This window comes from Choloepus didactylus, chromosome 2 (assembly GCF_015220235.1).
Source record: "Choloepus didactylus isolate mChoDid1 chromosome 2, mChoDid1.pri, whole genome shotgun sequence".
Classification (NCBI taxonomy): domain Eukaryota; kingdom Metazoa; phylum Chordata; class Mammalia; order Pilosa; family Megalonychidae; genus Choloepus; species Choloepus didactylus.
The window spans coordinates 222,904,602-222,912,475 of record NC_051308.1 but is presented as its reverse complement, the minus strand read 5'-3'; the positions used below and the strand labels follow the sequence as shown (position 1 = coordinate 222,912,475).

The window sequence follows — 7,874 nt, the reverse complement described above, 5'->3', positions numbered from 1 at the left end:
CAAATTTTGGGTGAAGAGCTTTAACCATTTTTGCTCAAAGAACAAGTCAATGCAATAGAGGAAGTACATTTCTAATCCTATCTCCCACTTTCTTCAACATATTTATGTTTCTAAGATATTCCATGCAGTATGGAATCTTATGTAAAAGAATTGAGCTTTGATTCAAAACTTTTCCGCATTGATCTTTTTGGTTTAAATATCTGATTTGTGGTCAGAGTATGTCATTTCTAAATATTTGACATTTTCCATATTTTTAGGATTTCTCTTTATCATGAGTTCTCTGATGTCGAGAAAGTTTTGTGCGTTGGCTAAAAGCTTTCCCACACTGATTACATACAAAGGGTGTCTCACCAATATGGATTTTTTTGTGTCTATTAAGATTGGAGTGGTCGTTAAAATGCTTCCCACATTCACTACATTCATAGAGTCTCTCCAGTATGAACCTTTCGATATCGACTGAGGTCTGAGTTACGGCGAAAAGTCTTCTTACATTCATTACACATAAAGGGCCTCTCTTCAGGATGAATTTTCTGATGTTCAGTAAGGTTTGATTGATACTTAAAGACTTTGTCACAATCATTACATTGGAAAGGTTTTTCTCCAGTATGAGTTCTTTGATGTCCAACTAGATCTGAGAAGCGGACAAAAGTCTTTTTACACTCATTACATGTACAAGGTTTTTTCCCAGTATGGATTTGTTGATGACAAGTAAGATCTGTATGCTGGGTAAAGGCCTTTTTACATTCATTACATGAAAAGGGCTTCTCTCTAGTATGAATTTTCTGATGTTTATTAAGATTTGAGTGACATTTAAAGGCTTTTTCACAGCTATTACATTTGTAGGGTCTCTCTCCGGTATGAGTTCTTTGGTGTAGAATGAATTGTGAGTATGGGCTAAAGTCCCTTTTACAATAATTACACATGTAATATTTCTTTCCAGTATGAATTGTTTGGCATTGAGGTTTTTTTGAGAAATGGTAAAAGGCCTTTCCACCAAATGTATAGGCAAAGGGTTTCTTTTGAATATGAATTTTTCCATGCTGAGTCAGGTCTGGTCACTTGTCAATATGAAACCTCTGATGTGTAGTCCATGATGAGAGAAACCTAAAGGCATTTTGACATACATCACATTTATTTGGCTTCTGCCCACCATGAATGCTCTGATGTTGAATACACTTTGTAGCTCTGTTAAAGGTTTCATCACATTGGTCACATTCCAAGTGTCTGTCTAGGGTGTCACTTCTTTGAAGTGTTGTAAATGATGAGTGATGCCTAAAGGCCTTTGCACTATTACAATATTTGTGGGCTTTCTCTACTTTGTGAATTTTCTGATGTCCAGCAAGTTGTGAAATATGGCTAAAAGCCATGCTGCAGTCCTTACATTCATAACGTTGGGCGAGAGTATTATAAAGTTTTTGATGTTCAGCATGGTGCGAGCTTTGTCTGAAGGCATTAATGGATTCATTAAGGGCATGACAAATCACCAATGCTGGTTGGCATGCTGGACAGGGTGAGGAGCCTGGAGACTGAGAATCGGAGACTGGAGGGCAAAATTTGGGAACACCTGGAGAAGAAGGGACCCCAGGTCAGAGACTAGAGCCACTACTTCAAGATCATTGAGGAACTGAGGGCTCAGATCTTTGAAGTTTCTGTGGACAACGCCCGCATCGTTCTGCAGATTGACAATGCCCGGCTGGCTGCAGATGACTTCAGAGTCAAGTACGAGACTGAGCTGGCCATGTGCCAGTCTGTGGAGAGCGACATCCATGGGCTCCGCAAGGTTATTGATGACACCAATATCACTTGGCTGCAGCTGGAGATGGAGATCAAGGCTCTCAAGGAGGAGCTGCTCTTCATGAAGAAGAACCATGAGGAGGAAGTAAAGGGCCTACAAGCCCAGATTGCCAGCTCTGGGCTGACTGTGGAGCTGGACACCCCCAAGTCTCAGGACCTCAGCAAGATCATGGCAGACATCCGAGCCCAGTATGACGAGTTGGCTCAGAAGAATCAAGAGGAGCTGGACAAGTACTGGTCTCAGCAGATTGAAGAGAGCAGCACAGTGGTCACCTCTCAGTCCACTGAGATAGGAGCTGCTGAGATGACACTCACGGAATTGAGATGTACTGTCCAGTCCTTGGAAATCAACATGGACTCCATGAGAAACCTTAAAGCCAGCCTGGAGAACAGCCTGCGGGAGGTGGAAGCCTGCTATGCCCTGCAGATGGAGCAGCTCAACAGGGTCCTGCTGCACCTGGAATCGGAGCTGGCACAGACCCAGGCAGAGGGGCAGCGCCAGGCCCAGGAGTACAAGGCCCTGCTGACATCAAGGTCAAGCTGGAGACCGAGATTGCCACCTATTGCCGCCTGCTAGAAGACGGAGAGGACTTCAGTCTCAGCGACGCCCTGGGCAGCAGCAACACCATGCAAACCATCCACAAGACCATCACCCACAGGATCGTGGACGGCAAAGTGGTATCTGAGACCAACGACACCAAAGTTCTGAGGCACTGAGGCAGCAGAAGCAGGGTGCCCTTCGGGGAACCGGTGACCAATAAAAACTTCTGCATCTGGGCATGCAGCACCTGTCACCTCTCTCTCCACCATCCAGGACATCTTCTCTTGCTCCAAAGAGGACATCACTTCTGCCTTAAAAGTCCAGTGTCCCAAAGACACAAGGTAATCACAGTTATCCAGCATCACATCCTTAAACAAATTTCTGTTGTCAGGGCTCAGGTGATCCCACTGGTCTGAAGAGAAGACCACGGCCACATCTTCAAATTTCACTGACTCCTGTGATATCACTTTTAGAAATGAAAGGGCCATTTTTTTTTTTTCCTTTTTTCGGTTGTCAGGGAAAAGCAGATTCCTGAGAAGCCACACCTTAAAAATTTCATTGCAATATTATTTGCAATAGCCAGAAGATGGAAATGACCCAAGTGTCCATCAACAGATGAATGGATAAACAAAATGTGGTAGATATACAATGGATGTCTTAGTTTGCCAATTCTGCCATGACCAATTACCATGCAATGGGTTGGCTTACACAACAGAAATTTATTAGCACACAGTTTTGGAGGCTCAAGGCATCAGCAAGGCCATGCTTTCTTCCTAAAGTCTGTGGCATTTTGGTACTGGCTTGCCACAATCCTTGGGGTTCCTTGGCTTGCATATCTGCCTCCTGTCACATGTAATCTCTCTCTCTCTTTGTGCCTGTTCTTCTGGTCTCTGCTGGCTTCTGTTTTCTTCCTACAGCTTTCTCTGACTTCCTCTCGATGCCTTTATTTATAAGGCCTCAAGTAATATGGATTAAGATCAACCCTGATTCAATTTGGCCACATATTAACTAATAACAACATCTTTAAAAAATCCTCTTTACAAGTGGGTTCACACCTACAGAAATCACAGGAATCTGGATTAAGATTAAGAACATTTCTTCTGTGGAATATAGAAGTCAGTCCCCAACAATGGAATATTATTCAGTTATAAAAAGGAATGAAGTTCTGATACATGCCACAACATGGATGAACCTTGAAGACATTATGTTGAGCAAAGTCATACAAACACAAAAGGACAGATATTGGATGATTTCACGTACATAAAATAACTAAAATATGCAAATTCATAGAGACAGAAAGTAGATTGCAAGTTACCAGGGATTGTGGGAGGGTGAATAGGGATTTAATGATTAATAGGCATGGAGTTTCTATTGGGATTGATGAAAACATTTTGGTAATGGATGATGGTGACAGTAGCACAGCATTGTGAATGTCATTAATACCACTTAATTTTATACTTGCAAATGGTGAAAATGGAAATTTTTACGTTGAATATATGTTACCACAACAAAAATTTTTTTTTAAAAACCCATAGGTCAACTCTCCAGTAGCAATGAGGACACCTAGCACCCAGATTTTGGTCAGTAAATACCATTTTCCAACAAAAGGAACCAGAGCTCTTTGGAGAAATGGCTGATTTTAGGATTGGAGCAGGGAAAAGATAAGATAAGCTCATGGCTTCAAGTAGCGCCAGAAAGTGAGGAAGTGCTCGTCACAAAAGGATGGGTTCACATCAAAGGGACACAAGAGACAACCTAAAGGGGCCCCCAGTGCTCAAAGATGAGACAATTTAAGCAACAAAATAAATAATGTAGTATTGGAATATAACCCAAAGTATAAAATAAATGTTAGAAACAAGCATTATACCTTAGAAACGCTCACCTGGTTGTGGAGGAGAAAAGAATTTACTCACGATCTTGCAAGAAGGGATGCATAGCCAGACACATAGCCAGACACATGGCAGAAAAAGAAGGCGGCGATAGTTATATCCTAGCCCTAATACACAGGTCCCTCCCCTGTTTCCCCATTGGCTGGGTACTCCAGAGATTACAGCCTATCCGAGAGAGCTAGCTAGCCCCCTTTGAGATTTTGAATTGTACAGTCTATCAGAGAGAGTAAATTAGTTTAAATTTTCCTGCCAAGAGTTCTCGCCTTTGATTATACCCCATATCCCTTTACATTCCAGTAACCCTGGTTATTTTTCCCATATAAGGAGCTGGTGCTGATTCTAGGCTTACCTCATGTCTTTCTCTCTCTCTTTCCTTTTACCATGGAGCCTGTTTAAGCCAGCTCTGCTGCCATTTTCCATATTCCACGTTGCCTCTATGTGAAAGCTAAACTTAACCATTTCTTACATAAATATGTATGAGTCCATACTGATATAAAAACACTACAGAATAAATAAATAAATGGGGGATCAGTGACACAGGTAGCACCACCATGATAAGTCATATGGATAGCATGGGCCCCCTCATACAAGGGGAGGAGAAGGATTTTCATCCAAAAACCCATAACCCCAGTTTGTCCAGGAGGAAAACATCAGACAAACCTGAGGGCCATTCTGCAAAATACCTGACAAGTCTCCCTCAAGATTGTCAAGGTCATAGGAAACAAGGAGAGGCTGAGAAATGTCACAAAGGAGACTAATGAGATATAACAACTAAATGCAATGTAATATCCTGGACTGGATATTGGAATACAAAGATGACATTAGTGGGAAAACAAGTCAAATAAGTCTTGGAGTTTCATTAGCAATCATGTACTGATGTTGGTTGCTTGGTTTTGACAAATGTAAGGTATTAATGCAAGATGCTACCACTAGGGGAAAGTGAAGGGTATATGACAACTCTCTTGACTATCTCTGCAACTCTTCTGTCAATCTAAAATTATTCCAAGGGAAAAAAGTAAAAACAACAACAATAACAACAACCAAAAAAAAAAACCACCATGGATCTAGATACACATATATTATATTTATATATACATGTATATATGTATACACACACATACAATACATACATACATATTCATATGTATGTGTGTGTAAAATGCTTCTAAGCAGTCCCCTCGGCTGAGGTTGCACGGCAGCAGGCCCATGTGTTATCCAAATGGGCTAAGCCTTTGGGACTTTATCCTGTGGCAGTGGGGAATAAAAGAAGGCTGTTGAGCAAGGGTGTGGCCCGTTACATAGTGACTCAGCCAGGGTCACACAGTTCAGCTTCCTGAGGCCTCCAAGAGCCCGCCCCTCCCTGACAAGAGCACCTTCCTTCCACGTGCTCTGTCTCCAGGGGCCTGGCTCTGGCGTGAACCCAGGTCACTAGCGCTGGAATGGCCACCACACCCTGCTTCCTGTCCCTGCCCGGTTCCGTGGTCTTTAGAGCCTTGTGACTTCATCATAACCTCAACATTCCACACCTGGCAAGAGCCTTCCAACCCACCTTCCCAGAGACCCCCGGGCAGGGTGGAGCCTGATGCAAAAAGCCCAGGATTCAGGTGGAGTAATCTCTTCCACACCCCTCTGCTCACTCCCTCCTCCCAGTGAAATGAGTCGGCTCCACCCCCGGGGAAGGGGGCTGGGTGGAAGAGGAGAAGGCTTCAGGAATGAGCCTAGGATGTCATCTCACCAGGACAATGGTTCATTACTGGTCTCTCTTCACCAGGCCTGTTTGGAATCATAAGTATGCCCAGGTCAGAAATGGGGAAAGGGAGAGGGGGAGAGAAAAAGGGTAAGGGTAGGAGGAAGGGAATTTATCTGTGTGCATATTTCCTGCCAGCAGTGGCAGCAGAGAGCAAAGCCAGAACAATCAGTCTCACACCCCAGTTAAGCCAGTTTTTTCCATCCTGTATCTTTTCTCCCTCCATACAAAAAGAAAACAAAAGGCTAACATTCATTGTGCCAGGCACCATGTGATAATTTCATCTGGTCTCCACAATTTTGTGCAGCTCTATTAGTATACCCATTTTATGGAGGAGGAAACTAAGGCTCGGAGAGTGTAAACCACGTCCCAAGGCTGTGCAGCCAGTAAGTGCCAGAGCAGGGAGAGAGCAAAACCAGTTCAAGTCTTTAAAAGACCCTATGAGCTTGAACATGACCGTGGGGGTGTTCACCTACCAGGGGAGGAGGAAATGCTTTTCTGGGAAAATCCACATTCCTTACAGGGTCTCCGTCTCTTTCTGACCTCACCCACTGCCGAGACTAGACTGGCCACAGTGTGGAAATCTGTCACCTCAAAGGCTTTCTGCCCTGAAGAATTCCCCACCCTCCCTGTCCTCCCTATCTGGCAAGGTCTCTCCTTGGCTTCATTTGCGTTTCTGCTCAAAATTCAGAGAAGCCGCCCAGATCATCCTATCCCAGGGGCAGCCTCGATCACCCCATCCTCTTACTCTGCCTCCTTTTTTTTTAAAGAGCCTGCTACACCTTGACATTTTATGTACTTGTCTGTTTACTGTCTGTCTCCATCCACCATAATGGACCCTGCACAAGAGCAAGGCCCTGGTTTTTTAAATGCTGTGTCCCCAGTGCCTGGAATAAGTAGCTCATACTAGGTCCCTAATAAATAGGTGTGGAATGAATAAACTGGGAAAATTTGGCTTTCATCCACTAGAAGTACTTGACACCCCCTTTCTCATCAGCTGCTAAATCCCTCTGGCCCTCAAAGCTTCACTCCTTTGCTGGCCCTTCAGCCTCCTCACCGGTCTCCCTGCCTCCACTTTGGCCATTCGGCCTCCACATTGCAATCAGGGTGATTTGTCTAAAGCTCAAATGGCCTGGGGAACAGCATCCCATTGAGTCCTCGGTGGTCCACGGTCTTGATATGACTTACAAGGTCCTGCCCCATTGGCCACAGACTCATTTATTTTAATAGACTTTATTTTTTTAGAGCAGTGATAGGTTTACATAAAAATTGAGCAGAAAGTACAAGTTCCCATGTGTCCCCTTTCCCCAGCTTGCATTAGTGTGGTACATTTGTTAGAATTAAGGGATCAATATTGACACATTCTTAGTAACTGAAGTCCATAATTTACATTAAGATTCACCCCGCATATTTCACAGTTCTATGGGTTTTGACAAATGGTTAATGTTATGTATCCACAATTATAGGATCATCTAGAATAGTTTCACTTCCCCGTCTTCTGCTTATTCAAACCCCTGCCCCCATCCCTGCCAGGACAACTGCTGATCTTTTTTACTGTCTCTATAGTTTTGCCTTTTCCAGAATGTCCATAGCCTCATTTTTTTCCTAAGCTTTTTAATTAGACAAATTATTAAGGATCTCTGTTTCTTGCAAGTTCATTAAGGATTTGGAGGTTTTTTTAAGGTGCAGTCTAAGCTGTAGTACAGAGACCCCAAGCTACAGTTGCTTGATGAAAACAGAAGTTCATTTCTTTTTCACACACCAGTTCAGAGGTAGACAGTCCAGGGATGTTTGGCTGGCTGTGCTGTTCTCAACACGTGGCATTGGATATAATTTTCCTCCCCACCGGAGACATTCCTTTGGTATTTCTTGTAATGTTGTTCTGTTAGCGGCAAATTCTCCC

At 43.4% G+C, this 7,874-nt stretch overlaps 1 pseudogene; it reads left to right on the top strand.

Annotated features, from left to right (window-relative positions):
• The first annotated feature begins 1,486 nt into the window (after positions 1-1,486).
• Positions 1,487-2,511, top strand: LOC119514438 (annotated as a pseudogene).
• Positions 2,512-7,874: the final 5,363 nt, after the last annotated feature.